The sequence below is a fragment of the Equus asinus genome, unplaced genomic scaffold (genome assembly GCF_041296235.1).
Source record: "Equus asinus isolate D_3611 breed Donkey unplaced genomic scaffold, EquAss-T2T_v2 contig_256, whole genome shotgun sequence".
In the NCBI taxonomy this organism is placed as follows: Eukaryota; Metazoa; Chordata; class Mammalia; order Perissodactyla; family Equidae; genus Equus; species Equus asinus.
In genome coordinates this window covers 10,001-24,503 of record NW_027224912.1, presented here as the reverse complement: position 1 = coordinate 24,503, position 14,503 = coordinate 10,001, and the positions used below count along the sequence as shown (strand labels likewise).

At 58.6% G+C, this 14,503-nt stretch overlaps 1 long non-coding RNA gene across 1 annotated transcript; it reads left to right on the top strand.

Annotated features, from left to right (window-relative positions):
* The first annotated feature begins 4,555 nt into the window (after window positions 1–4,555).
* LOC139043481 (uncharacterized) lies at window positions 4,556–9,597 on the top strand. The gene is made up of 3 exons (XR_011500571.1): window positions 4,556–4,929; window positions 6,832–7,232; window positions 9,110–9,597. It is a non-coding gene; the product is annotated as an uncharacterized lncRNA (long non-coding RNA).
* The last annotated feature ends 4,906 nt before the right edge of the window (window positions 9,598–14,503 follow it).

Here is a 14,503-nt window from a genome sequence, read left to right as displayed (position 1 = left end):
CTACCCTCTGAAACTGAGGAAGATGGGCAAGAGAGGCTGGCTTCAGGTGGCAAACGTTAAGCAAAAGAAACACACAAGGGCGTGGAGACCTGGGGAAACAGCAACACGGAGATATCGACCCTCTGAAACTCAGGAAGATGGGCAAGCGAGGCTAGCTCAGGTGGTAATCGTTAAGCAAAAACAAAACCCAAAGGCGTGGAGACCTGGGGAAAAAGCAACCCTGAAATATCTACCCTCTGAAACTGAGGAAGATGGGCAAGAGAGGCTGGCTTCAGGTGGCAATCTTTAAGCAAAAGAAACACACAAGGGCGTGGGGAGCTGGGGAAAAGGCAACACTGAGAAATCCACCCTCTGAAACGGACGAAGATGGGCAACAGAGGCTAGCTCAGGTGGCAATCGTTAAGCAAAAGAAACACACAAGGGCGTGGAGGCCTGGGGAAAAAGCAACACGGAGAAATCCACCCTCTGAAACTGAGGGACATGGGCAAAAGAAGCTAGCTCAGGTTGCAACCTTTAAGCAGAAAAAAAACACAAGGGCGTGCAGACCTGGCAAAAAAGCCACAGTGAGAAATCTACCCTCTGAAACCGACGAAGATGGACAACAGAGGCTAGCTCAGGTGGCAATTTTTAAGGAAAAATAAAAGGAAGTGCGTGGAGACCTGGGGAAAAAGCAACACGGAGAAATCTACCCTCTAGAACTGAGAAAGAAGCGCAACAGAGGCTAGCTCAGGTGGCAATCTTTAAGCAAAAAAAATAAGATAAAAAAATACAATGGCGAGGAGACCCGGTGAAAAAGCAACCCTGAAAAAGGTACCCTCTGAAACTGAGGAAGCAGGGCAACAGTGCCTAGCTCAGGTGACAATCTTTAAGCAAAAGAAACACACAAGGGCGTGGGGAGCTGGCGAAAAGGCAACACTGAGAAATCCACCCTCTGAAACGGACGAAGATGGGCAACAGAGGCTAGCTCAGGTGGCAATCTTTAAGCAAAAGAAACACACAAGGGCGTGGAGACCTGGGGAAAAAGCAACACGGAGAAATCCACCCTCTGAAACTGAGGAAGATGGGCAAGAGAGGCTACCTCAGGTGGCAATCCTTAAGCAAAAACAAAGCACAAAGGCGTGGAGCCCTGGGGACAAAGCAACCCTGAAATATCTACCCTCTGAAACTGAGGAACATGGGCAAGAGAGGCTAGCTCAGGTGGCACTCGTTAAGCAAAAACAAAACACAAAGGCGTGGAGACCTGGGGAAAAAGCAACCCTGAAATATCTACCCTCTGAAACTGAGGAAGATGGGCAAGAGAGGCTGGCTTCAGGTGGCAAACGTTAAGCAAAAGAAACACACAAGGGCGTGGAGACCTGGGGAAACAGCAACACGGAGATATCGACCCTCTGAAACTCAGGAAGATGGGCAAGAGAGGCTAGCTCAGGTGGCAATCGTTAAGCAAAAACAAAACCCAAAGGCGTGGAGACCTGGGGAAAAAGCAACCCTGAAATATCTACCCTCTGAAACTGAGGAAGATGGGCAAGAGAGGCTGGCTTCAGGTGGCAATCTTTAAGCAAAAGAAACACACAAGGGCGTGGGGAGCTGGGGAAAAGGCAACACTGAGAAATCCACCCTCTGAAACGGACGAAGATGGGCAACAGAGGCTAGCTCAGGTGGCAATCGTTAAGCAAAAGAAACACACAAGGGCGTGGAGGCCTGGGGAAAAAGCAACACGGAGAAATCCACCCTCTGAAACTGAGGGACATGGGCAAAAGAAGCTAGCTCAGGTTGCAACCTTTAAGCAGAAAAAAAACACAAGGGCGTGCAGACCTGGCAAAAAAGCCACAGTGAGAAATCTACCCTCTGAAACCGACGAAGATGGACAACAGAGGCTAGCTCAGGTGGCAATTTTTAAGGAAAAATAAAAGGAAGTGCGTGGAGACCTGGGGAAAAAGCAACACGGAGAAATCTACCCTCTAGAACTGAGAAAGAAGCGCAACAGAGGCTAGCTCAGGTGGCAATCTTTAAGCAAAAAAAATAAGATAAAAAAATACAATGGCGAGGAGACCCGGTGAAAAAGCAACCCTGAAAAAGGTACCCTCTGAAACTGAGGAAGCAGGGCAACAGTGCCTAGCTCAGGTGACAATCTTTAAGCAAAAGAAACACACAAGGGCGTGGGGAGCTGGCGAAAAGGCAACACTGAGAAATCCACCCTCTGAAACGGACGAAGATGGGCAACAGAGGCTACCTCAGGTGGCAATCGTTAAGCCAAAGAAACACACAAGGGTGTGGAGACCTGGGGAAAAAGCAACACGGAGAAATCCACCCTCTGAAACTGAGGAACATGGGCAAAAGAAGCTAGCTCAGGTTGCAGCCTTCAAGCAGAAAAAAAAAAGACGCAAGGGCGTGGAGAGCTGGCGAAAAAGCAACACTGAGAAATCTACCCTCTGAAACCGAAGAAGATGGGCAACAGAGGCTAGCTCAGGTGGCAATCTTTAAGCAAAAAAAAAAAAATAAAAAAATACAATGGCGAGGAGACCCGGTCAAAAAGCAACCCTGAAAAAGGTACCCTCTGAAACTGAGGAAGCAGCGCAACAGTGCCTAGCTCAGGTGACAATCTTTAAGCAAAAAAAAAAAACAAAAAACAAAAAACAAAAAACAAAACCCACAATGGAGTGGAGACCCGGGGGAAATCAACACTGAAAAATACAAAAAGAATGGAAGACCAATAGACAGAGCAGGCACTTTCACCTGGGGTGGAGGAGGTATGCATGGATGACCGATAAGCGCATGAAAAGATGTGAGCTGTTCCCTGGAAAAGCAAGTGAGAAAATTAGAGGGAGACATTGTGGGGACACATGGGTGAGACTGCCTTCTTCCAAATACCGGAACAGGATCAAACTGCTAGTCAGGTCGCGGAGAAGCCAAGTCAGTCACTCACGCCTCACTGGTGGTGAAGGGAAACGGTATGGCCTCTGTGAAAAAGGGCGTGGCGGGTTCCAAAACTGACACGCCGCGGAAACAACCACCGAAAGTGGCAACCTACATAAGCCTTTGGTGTATCTTGCCTCCTAAGAGCGTCTGTATGTAGCTGGAGCCTTGGGTCGTTAAGGCTTCCACAGTGATCTGTGGTGGGTGGGTGGGGGGGGGGGGGGGCCTTGGGCCTTGGGGGTCTCCGCTGGACCTCCAGGAAGTCAGCTTTTGTGGAGTCCCGTGAGTCCTTCCAGGGAGGGAGGCATCCAACCCGAGGGTGGTCTGGAGGGCACCACTCCCACCACTCCCGGGGGCTGGGGCGGGGGGCGGGGTGGGGGCTGCGGCCACGTTCCTGTTCATTCACACAGAATCCGGGGCATGAATGTTCTTAGCAGCTCTGTTCCACACAGCCCCACACTGGAAACCACACAGACGTCCTGCGAGTCCCATCCCTTGCTCATGTCGCCGGGGCTCCGGAGGAGGGCCACTCTGTAAAAGCGGCCGCCAGATGGCGCCCAACGACCGGCGCGGAGGGGTCAGCGGGAGGGAACCGGGTCACCAGCCAGCGAGAGTGCACAGCCTGAGCCCACCGCCGGGTCAGGTCTCTCTCTGTCTCTGTCTCTGTCTCTGTCTCTGTCTCTCTCTGTCTCTGTCTCTGTCTCTGTCTCTCTCTGTCTCTCTCTCTCTCTCTCTTTCTCTCTGGGCCCGCTTGGGGCGGGCGGGAGGTCACCACGTGAGGCCCCAGGGTGTCCACCTCGGAGCTCCCAGGCAGCACAGGGCAACCCTGGGCGCAGAAGGAGGTGTTGGAAAATCGGCGGGGAGGGGGGTGGGGTGGGTGGGCTTGCCAGGAAGGGGACAGACTCCCCACGTGACTTCTGGGCCGGGCCGGGCGCGGGGCTGCCGGCTGGCTGACGCGGACAGAGGTGGAAAAGTCCCCGGAGATGCCACGGGGCAGGCCGGGGCTGCCGGCCCCCGCTTCCCGGAGCGGCCCGAGCACTTCCCGGGCTCCCGGGAGGACTTAGAAAATCACGGCGGGGTGGGGGGTGGGGGTCGCTGTCAAACCGAAACCATGCACGTCATCAGAGAAGGACCGTGACGACGGAGGAATTGTCCGCAGTCTGTCAGGAATTGTGTGCAGCCTGTCACTTCCGGCCCAGAGGGTCTCTCTAAGGCAGACGGACAGACAGAGCCCACAAGTCGTAGAGGAAAGGACCGAGCCGCTTGGCCGCGGAAAAGTTTACAACACAAAACAGGTCTCCCTCCGCACGGGGCCACAGCAAAGCCCAAAGACGACACACGGGGGGGAGCATGGGTGCAGATGCACGTGTGGTGATAAGAATATGGATTTCAGCAGGGCTTCCCGTCCTCATCAACAAGCAGAAGCACCCAAATGGTGGGGGTTGGGGGGCAGAGACCTCACAGCCATTCCCTCCACAAATCGAGTTCCCCGGGACATCCTCACAGCGCCGTGCTGTGAGTGTGTGTGGGTGTTTAAAATGGAGTAAATGTGGACGTGGAACTGCTCCGTGAAACCAAAATAACAACAGTCGTAGATCTTCTTTGGTCATTTAGAAAATTCTTTTTTTTTTTTTTTCCCCAGCGGTGCACGTATTTCCCTTCCAAAAAAGAAGAACGGGAAAGGAGATGTTAAAGGCAAGCAGAGAGAGGAAAACTGTTGCAAAACAAAAGCTGAGCTCCCGTCCGAGGGAGGCCTCCTCCATTGGAGGCCTAGGAAATCATTCTGACAAAATGGAGGATCTCTGTCTTTGGTGTCGATTCCCTCAGAGGTCAAGAGAAACCTTTTCCAATGTCTTTATCAGGAGGAGACTAGAAGTTAGAGAAAAGTATCCTTTCGGGAGTGAGAAAAACAAATTCTGATTTTGCATCAGCTTCCCTCCGATCTTGAAACTCATTGACTTGATTCCATTCTGTCGACGGAAATAATCCGGAACCAATCTATCCGTGAAAATCGGGGTGCGTTTATTCTGAGCTAAAATGTGAGGACTGTGGCCCGGGGCCTTTCTTCCCGAAGGAAGAGAGGGTGCCCGGGAAGTGGGGTGTACAGAGTGCTTCTAGACCCCCAGAGAGGACGTTTCACATAGGATCGAAAGGTCCCTTGGATGATAGTCGCGAGACTGCTCTGTCGGCACAGCGATCGACAGACACTGCTGGGTGGCAGGTCTGTTGTCTGGGCCTGGGTGGTCACAGGGGAGCCGGATGGTCAAAGGTGAGCGCAACCATCCGCTCCTAGCCTAAGGAAAGATGCCTCTCCTTAAGGAAAGGCCCGAGCACGGGGAAGCTGCTCCTTTCCCTTAAGGGCATTGGTTCTTGCCGTAGGAAATGTGTAAAGCGGATCTAGGATGCGATGCGTGCTCGACGGCCACGTCAGGCCCTTTTCGAAAAACACTGTCAGGCCGAATTAGGCCGACACCCAATGGCTTCCTCATAGACTCCCATAGATCCTATCGCTCGCCATTTCTATCTGTCCACTCGTTCCAATTTTAGGCCACTTGACCACGAACAGGCCTTTTTCTCAGATTATTTTCCCCATGAAACTTTGATCACCTTTTCACAGACAAAACGATCTTTACTTTTTAGGCCCTCTTGCCTGAAGGCAGCCATCTCACTTTCCTTGAACACAAAGATGTTTCCCATATTCACTTTTAGTGGCTTTTTGTTTTGTTTTGTTTTGTTTTGTTTTGAGGACGATGAGCCCTGAGCTAACTGCTGCCAATCCTCCTCTTTTTGCCGAGGAAGGCTGGCCCTGAGCTAACCTCCGTGCCCATCTTCCTCTATTTCATATGTGGGACGCCTACCACCACGTGGCTCGCCCAGCGGTGCCACGTCCACCCCCGGGATCCGAACTGGCAAACCCCGGGCCGGCGAAGCGGAACAGGCACACTTAACCAGCGCGCCACCGGGCCGGCCTAGTGGCTTTCATCGCATTTGTTAAGTAGATTTTTTAACCCTCACGAACCTTAATTTTGGTGAAAACTAAGAAGCCAGCAATTAGGAACTGTCCTTCCCATGAGCATTCCGTCGCTTGGCCAATTTCTAAACACTTGGCCACTTTTAGAAACATGGGATTTCATAGGTTTATCTTTTCCTTCGCTTTATTTGATTTCATCTCACTTTAGTTTTTGGGTGAGGAAGATCGGCCCTCACAGAGCTAACGCCTGTTGCCAATCTTCCGTTTCTGTTTTTTTTTCCCCCCTCCCGATTTTTCTCCCCCAATCCCCCCCATGACATAGTTGTCTATCTTAGTTGAGGGCCCTTCCAGTTGTGGCATGTGGGACGCCGCCTCCACACGGCCCGACGAGCGGTGCCGTGTCCGTGCCGTGCCCGGGATCTGAACCGGCAAAACCCTGGGCCGCCGAAGGGGAGCTTGTGAACTTAACCACTCGGCCACGGGGCCGCCCCCGTCCGTGGACTTTTTTATCACCTGATTTCACCTCGCAAAACTTCAAAGCTTCAAGTTATCAGAGAGGTTTGGGAAGTTGTTTTTATTTATTTAATTAATTTATTTTTCGAGGAAGACGAGCCCCGAGCTGACACCTGCTGCCAATTCTCCTCTTTTTGCCCCGGGAGAGTGGTCCCGAGCTAACATCCGTGCCCATCCCCCTCCCCTTGATAGGCGGGACGCTGACCACAGCGTGGCTCGCCAAGCGGCGCCACGTCCGCACCCCGGATCCGAACCTGCGAACCCCTGGCTGACAAAACGGAACGTGCGAACTTAACCGCTGTGCCGCCGGGCTGGCCCTTCGGGAAGTTATTTTCAGGACACGGGCCATAAACTAGAATCACCGCTACAGGTTTATCGGAGCGACATCAGCGTTCGTGGTGGATTGAGTCGTCCCCTCTGTCTCTCCCCTCCAGGGCACAACCAAAGGGACGTCTATCGACCCACCCACCAAGGATTCCCCCCCCTCCCCCCGCACGGCACAGCAGGATGCCTGAGAGATCCACGCAGCCCTACAGCGGCAAGTCACATTCGCACAGTCAAAATTCAATGGCAGAGACAAAACGTTAAGGTCAGTGAGAGGGAAGAGAATAACCGGCCCAGGAGCAACGGTGTGAAGAACACGGAGAAGACGGGTCCTAGACGCCGGGGTCCCCGGAGCAGCGATTTCATCAGAGGCCCGCAAACGTCCACGATCTCCACACCACGTTTATGGCCGACTGCGTGCGTGGGTCCTTTGGAATCGACCAGGCTACCGTCCGGGCCACTTTGGGACATCGTGTCCAGCTGCCCCGAGCGGTGGAGCTGTCGTTCAAGTGTAAGATGGGGCCCGTCCGGGGAGAGAATGGGGACGGGGAAAGGGAGGCCGCGGGAAGTCACAGAGTCTGAGGTGTTCGGGGGAGACTGACTCTTCTGAAGTGGAGGTGGTAGAAGGAGAGCAGCAGGATTTTTGGATTTTTGTTCCCTCTGTTAGGTATCTGGGTCCGGAGGAGAGTGGGGCGGGGGGGGGGGGGCGGGTGGTGGTGGTGGTGGTGGGTGTGAGGCTGAGGCGGGGCTGGTGTTTCCTTTCCGAGTCAGGTGGAAGAGCTCCTCCAGTGGAGGTTTTTAGACAAGGGGTCTGGTCTGGCAGGATGGGAGGTTGCGGGTTGAGCCACAGGGGAATCTGTCGTAGCTCAGACTCGGGCCTTTGAAGAAATAGACAGAGAGAGGAGTTTTGCTCTGTCTGTCACCGCAGCCGGCACCTCAGGAGCAACAACAGGAGGCTTCCCGAATGAGTGAAGGGGCAGGAGCCAGCGTGCCCCGTGCCTCTCTCAGCCCTGCGCCGGCAGGGAAGGAAGCAGGCAGGCAGGCCTCAGGGCTACTCCCGTCCTACTGCCCGGTGGTCCCTGTCCCGGCCCCGCCCCCACTCTCCCCCTGACCCTCACCGCTCCCCAGCCCTCTTCTCAGCCAGAGAGGCGATGGGGGGGGGGCGGTGCGGTCCCAGAACAAGTTTCCTCTCATCCGCCATCATCTTGCCACCCTGACGACTTGGCCTGAGATCCGGCCTAGGCTGTACCCTGAGATCCGGCCTAGGCTGTACCCGTGTGTGGTTTTCCTGTGGACAAGGGGGCCGGTTCACCATTTCGGAAGAAACCCCTAGCCTTCCACTGCCGAGTCGCCAGCCTGGGAGGGGGGAGGGGGGAGGGGGGAGGGGAGGTCAGGCCCATTCATTCCGATGGGCCTGGCGTCAGGGCTTCATTCAAGTGCAGGAAGCTCTCTCCCATGGCCTCGGGCTTTTTTCCATTGAACGGCTTTCTTCAATTCCCCCACCCTTAGGCCGCAGTCCACCAAGGGCCGGGAGGCAGGGAGGGAAGATGTTGGGGCAGGGTGGCTGTCTGAGAAACTCGCCTCATCTGGGGCAGAAAGAGTGCCCCCCTCCTTTCTCTAACCCTACTAGACTGCTTGAGGATCACGGACGGTTTGGCTCATCGATGAGCCCTGCGTTATGGGCCCGGCAAGCAAACTCCTAACGGGCAACCCGCCGCTCTAGGCGTGTGTGGGTTTTTTGATCTTTCACCTTCAAGTTCGCACGACATCGGTCCGTGTCCCCCGCCCCGGCTTCCCATGGGAAATCCTCCGTCTCTTTCCACAGACTCACTGGCGACTTCACACAGTGCCTGCCTCCTCCTCCTTAGGAAGGAAGGAAGGAAGGAAGGAAGGAAGGAAGGAAGGAAGGAAGGAAGGAAGGAAGGGAGGGAGGGAGGGGCTGACCCCGTGGCCGAGCGGTTGAGTTTGCACGCTCCGCTTCAGCGGCCCGGGGCTTGGAAGGTTCGGATCCTGGGCTCGGACACGGCACCGCTCATCAAACCACGCTGAGGTGGCGTCCCACACGGCAGAACCAGAGGGACCCTCAAAGAGAATATAGAACTAGGTACTGGGGTGCTCTGGGGAGAAGAAGAAGAAGGAGGAGGAATAAAAAGAAAAGAAAAGATTGGCAATGAGCTCGGGTGCCAGTCTTTAAAAAAAAAAAAAAAAAAGAGGAAGAAAGATGGACAAACAGGAACGAATCCCACTGACGGCACCTCCAAATGGTGGGGGGCAGGGGGGTGGGGGGGGTGGGGAGTGGCATCATCGGGCCAAGGGTGACTCTAAGCGTGATCCCGCGGTTGTGTTATTTGACATTTTATCGAATCGATTTATTATTTTATTTTTGAGGAAGATGAGCCCTGAGCGAACATCTGCCACCAATCCTCCTCTGTCGGCCGAGGAAGACTGGCCCTGAGCTGACATCCGTGCCCATCCCCCTCTACTTTCCAGGTGGGACGCCTGCCACAGCGTGGCTCGCCAAGCGGTGCCGGGTCCTGCGCCCGGGATCCGGACCGGCGAACCCGGGGCCGGCGGAGCAGAACGTGCGAACTTCACCGCCGCGCCACCGGGCCGGCCCCCGGAGTTGTTTTGAAAATCCAGTAAGGGGCTGGCCCCGTGGCCGAGTGGTTAAGTTCGCGCGCTCCGCTGCAGGCAGCCCAGTGTTTCATCGGTTCGTTCGGATCCCGGGCGCGGACACGGCACTGCTCATCAAACCACGCTGAGGCGGCGTCCCACATACCACCGCTAGAAGGACCCACCGCGAAGAACACACAACTACGTACCGGGGGGCTTTGGGGAGAAAAAGGAAAGACAAAAAATAAAATCTTCCAAACTCCAATAAAACTTTGAGTGAAGACGACGAGGAGGATGCGAAACGTATCTCACGCCTCCGAGCCGAGCCGTCCGTTTAGGTTTAGGAAGGGGGACGAGGACCCTTTGTAAGCGACATCCCTTTTTAAGCACCATTCTAAACCACAGAACAGAACTCCCTCTCCTCGACCCGGAGCGAGGAGGTTCCTGGGTGTGTCAGAGAGGGTCACGTCCTCTGCAGCACGAACGAACCGCCAGGGTTCGGCCACGGGAAAGAATTTCTTCCTCTCCAGGGGGACTAAAAGTCACCGACGGCAGCGGGCGTAGGTGCTATCCTTCCCGTCCAGGAAAGGCAGGGAGAACTTCAGCCGTGAAGAGAAGGAGGTCTTCCTCACTCCCCGTTTTGGGAGGGCCCCTTTGGCAGGGGAGTTTTGTCTCCTGATTTCAAGTCAGGAAGAAAAGGGAGAGAGAGAGAGAGAGAGAGTGTGTGTCCTTCTCGTGCCAGGTCGGTCTGAGGGGGACCTCCTCTGGTTTCCTCCCTTCCCAGGGAACGCCGTTCGCTCCTTCTTCTAGAAAAAGCTCCCAAAGCACCACCGCCCAGGATGGTCGACCTACGCCCATCGTCCCTCCTTTCCCAATCATTTCTACCGCGACAGAGGGACAGAGGCCCCTGCCCCATCCCCATCCCCACCCCCACCCCCATCGCCTGCCTCCTTGATGGCCAAAGGAGCTGCCTCTGAGAATGGAACGGGGCTTGGAAACCTTCTAGAGGGGTGACTCTCACCTGCCTGCCTGCTGGGAAAAGCACCACGCTGTCCATCGGACTGCTCTTTTGGGCAAACGTAGGCGTGCCACATAGCGATCGACAGCTATGGCGGGGGGGGGGGGGGGGGGGGGCGGGGTGGCGTGGTGGTGCCCAGGATCCACGACACGTGACGGCTGCGGAGCACGACAGCCCTAAGACCTTGAGGGAGACGGGGTGGCGCGTGAATCCTTTCGGAACGAGAACGACAGGAAACGCTGACGGGGACGTGTTCTCCTCTCGAGAACACACCAACGCCTCGCACGGTGTCTGACCCGGGGTGCCTCTGACTTTTGTCATCAGAGACGATCCTCTCGACCGCCCCTCACGCTTTGGGGAAAAGGGGAGAGGGACTCGGTAGCACGGGAAAAGCCATCCATCCGCCCTTCCTTTCCGTCTTCACGGCTCCTTCTCGTGGAAAACGAGGAAGCCGTCCAGAGGAACGGAACACTGACCCGGGCCAAAGCGTGGCCCAGCCTGAGCCTCCAAAACCTTCTGCTAAGTGAGAGGTGCCAGACATCCAAGGCGACCTACGTTGCGATTCCACACAGAGGAGAGAGCTAGAACGGTCCAACCCTAGAGGGCGACAGCAGATGGCGGCGGCGGCGGCGGCGGCGGCAGCGGTGGTGGTGATCGTGGTGGGGCAGATCCGGGAGTGGGGCCGTTTTTTCTTTCGGGGGGAGGGGATGGAAACGGAAACCTTCTGGAAATAGATAGCCATGACGGATGCGCCACCTTGGGGAGAGAGACTCCCGAAGGCCACTGGCTTGTGCCCCGTGGAAAGGATGGATTCGGTGGGATGGGAATTCTACCTCCGTGTAGAGCGTGTGGTAAACCACGAGGTAGGTGGGTGGGTGGCCTCCCTGCCTCGCCTCCACCTAGACGTCCACACACAGAGACCGACGAGGGAGGGAGGGAGGGAGGGAGGGAGGGAGGGAGGGAGGGAGAGAGACAAGACTGACAGAGGCCGAGGCCGAGGCCGAGGCAGTGAGCGAGTAAGTGATCGACCCTGGCCATAGGGATTCCTCAGAGGGCGTCTCTTGGCTCCCCAAACGAAGAATGTGTGTGGAGATCGAGAAAGATCACCGACCTAGGAGAACCAGCAAGACTTCCTCACCCGCCAGAGAGCCGCTGGGCCCCTGCCGTCCCTGCCACCGCCACCCCTACCCCTCGCCTTTGGCAGCGACGCCAACGAAAGGCAGGCAGACGAGTGGGAGAGTCGTGTGGTGGTGTCCCCCAAGGAAGGTGGGTCCATGCCGACGAGCGGTCGTCGGCGTGTGGAAAAGCCAGAGGCGGGCTGACTAGAAGGAGGGCGTCCTGGAGGAAGGGGCCAGGGTGTGAGGGAGAGAGGCCTGTTCCTCTTCCCCTGTCGGTCCCAAGTCAGGGGCCCAAAGGAGGAAAGCTGTCCGTTCCTTTCCGACTCGGACGGTTCGGGCGGAACCGACCGATCCCCGCGGCGGCGCAGTCGGGGCTTTCTGGACCAGAACCCCTCTCTCTGTCGCCTTTCGACCACACGCACGCTTTAGAGGCCAAGGGAAAATGGATCGGGTCTCTCTGTCTCTCTCCCTAGAAAACAAGGGGCCGGGGGCCGAGCCCGTGGACGAACGGTCAAGTAGCGCCCCCCACCCCGGCCCCCGGCTTCGACGGCCCAGGTTTTCACCGGTTCGGATCCTGGGCGCAGCCCCAGACCCAGCATCGCCCTTCAAGCCACGCCGAGGCGGCGTCCCACATAGCAGAAACGCGAAAGACCTACCACTGGAACCTACAACTATGGACGGGACGGGACGGGACGGGGCGGGGCGGGGCGGGGCGGGGCGGGGGTGGGGGGGGCGGCTTTGGGGAGCAGGAAGAAAGAAAAAATAAAAGAAACACAAGGACGGTCATCGCGATAGTTCTTTCCACTTCCATCCATATGTTAACAGGACCCAAGTTTCCCGACCTCCATTTGGATGTATGTTAACTAAATGGAGAAGCTATTCAAAGGACTCCTCTAAAGAAGTCCACGTTCTTCTTTCTAAATGATAATGAAAATCATTGTCACCACCGCTCTTCCGACCCTCCATGTCCAGACGGCCTCCCGCCCCTCCCCATCCCCAACTCCCGCCCCGCCCCGCGCCGACCCCCGACCCCGGCATTCTCCACGCCCACCTTTCCCTCTCCACTCCTACCCCCCCCCGTCCCCCGCCGCCCGGGACACCGCACCCCGCGCCCCCCCCCCCCCCCCAATCCAGGCCGGGCCACCTGGTCGACCTCCTCGAACACTATATAAGAGGATGCCGGGCAGCAGGTGGCGCCCGACAAGCGGCCTCCTCACCGGCCGGACGGATCAGCCTCGCGGGGGCGGGCGATGGGGAGGCGTTCGTCCAGGTCAGGTCAGGTCGGGGGAGGGAGGATGGCGCGCCGGCCGGCCTGGTGCGTGGCCTGGTCCCGATCCACCCCGCGTCTCGTTTCTCGGGCCGGGACGAGTACAGGCGGGGAGGCCGACTCGGTCACGGAAAGCGGCCTTGGGGAGGTTTTGGCGAACGTCCCTGTCCCGGGGCCGTCTGCCGACTAGGGGACGGAGTCCTCCTCCATGCTCCTTCTCGCCCCCAGTCGGGCGGGTTGTGGGTCGCGCGGTCGACTTGGCCATTTCCCCGGAGGCATCCTGCCTGCCGGGGCTCCCTCCCTCGGGCCGGTGCGAGCGGTCCTCGGGCGGCCCGGGAATTTGGGCCGCAGCGAACGAACGAACGAAGCCCGTCCCTCCTGCGTCGGCACCGATGAGACACAGCCCTGGTGGATGGAGCCGCTTTCCTCGGGTTTCCTTTTGCTTTCGGCCGCTGCTGCCACCAAACCTCCCTAAACGATAGGAATGAAAACGGGAACCGTTGGCATAATAAAAGCGTTTTGGTTGGCGTGTTTCTTGGCTTTTGGGGACTCGAGAGGTATGATGGATGATCTCCGATTGACGTTGGGAAGGTCTATTTCATCCCAGTCGCACGAACCCCGAAAACGTGGCGGCTGGACGAGGGAGGGAGGGAGGGAGGGAGGGAGGGAGGGAGGGAGGGAGGCCAACCACGGGATTTCCGCACGACCAGCTGATGGACACGAGCGCCCCGTGAGCCGGGCGGAGGGCAGCCGCCCGGGTCTCGCAGCTACGTGCCCGCGGAACCCTCGGGACTGCGAGAAGCCGGAGCGACCCGCAGCCATGTGGCGCTCGGCGCGGACATCTGGTCGACCCGCGCGCCACGGGACCCGGGGCCCGAGTCCGGGCCGGGCCGCCGGTCGACCCGGCAGGGCGGCTGCCCCGGGGGCCTCGCGGCTGCTCGTCCGCAGCCTCCAGGGAGCCCTCGGGGCTCCGAGAAGGCCGAGCGCCCCGCGGCCCCACGGCCCCGCGGCGCTCGGTGCGGACATCTGGTCGACCCGCCCCCCCCCCCCCCCCGAGACACGGGGGTCGGGTCGCCGGTCGACCCGGCAGGGCGGCGGCCACGGCGGCCTCGCCGCTGCTCGTCCGCCGGGTCGCCGGAGCCCTCGAGCCTCCGAGAAGGCCGAGCGCCCTGCGGTCCCGCGGCGCTCGGCGCGGACATCTGGTCGACCCGCGCGCCGCCGGACCCCGTGGCTACGAGTCCGCGGGGCCTTCGGAGCCGACAGAGGGCCGGGAGCGCACCCAGAGCACCCAGAGCACCCAGAGCCCCGGGACCCGGCCCCGAGCGCCGCGGACATCTGGTCGACCCGCGCGCCCCGGTCCGGGGACCAAGTCCGAGCCGGACAGCTGGTCGACCAGGCAGGGCGGCGGCCCCGGCGGCCTCGCGGCTGCTCGTCCGCGGCCTCCGCGTAGCCCTCGGGGCTCCGAGAGGAGCGTGCGCCCCGCGCGGACATCTGGTCGACCCGCGCCGCCGCCGGAACCCGGGCCCGGGCCCGGGCCCGGGCCCCGGCCGCCGGTCGACCCGGCAGGGCGTCGGCCACCGGGGAGCCGCACCCGCGAGTCCGCGGGGTCTCTGGAGCCGACGGAGGCCGGGGAGCCCACCCAGGCCGCCGAGAGCCCCGCGTCCCCGCGGCGCTCGGCGCGGACATCTGGTCGACCCGCGCGCCCCAGTCCGGGGACCAAGTCCGGGCCGGACAGCTGGTCGACCCGGCAGGGCGGCTGCCCCGGG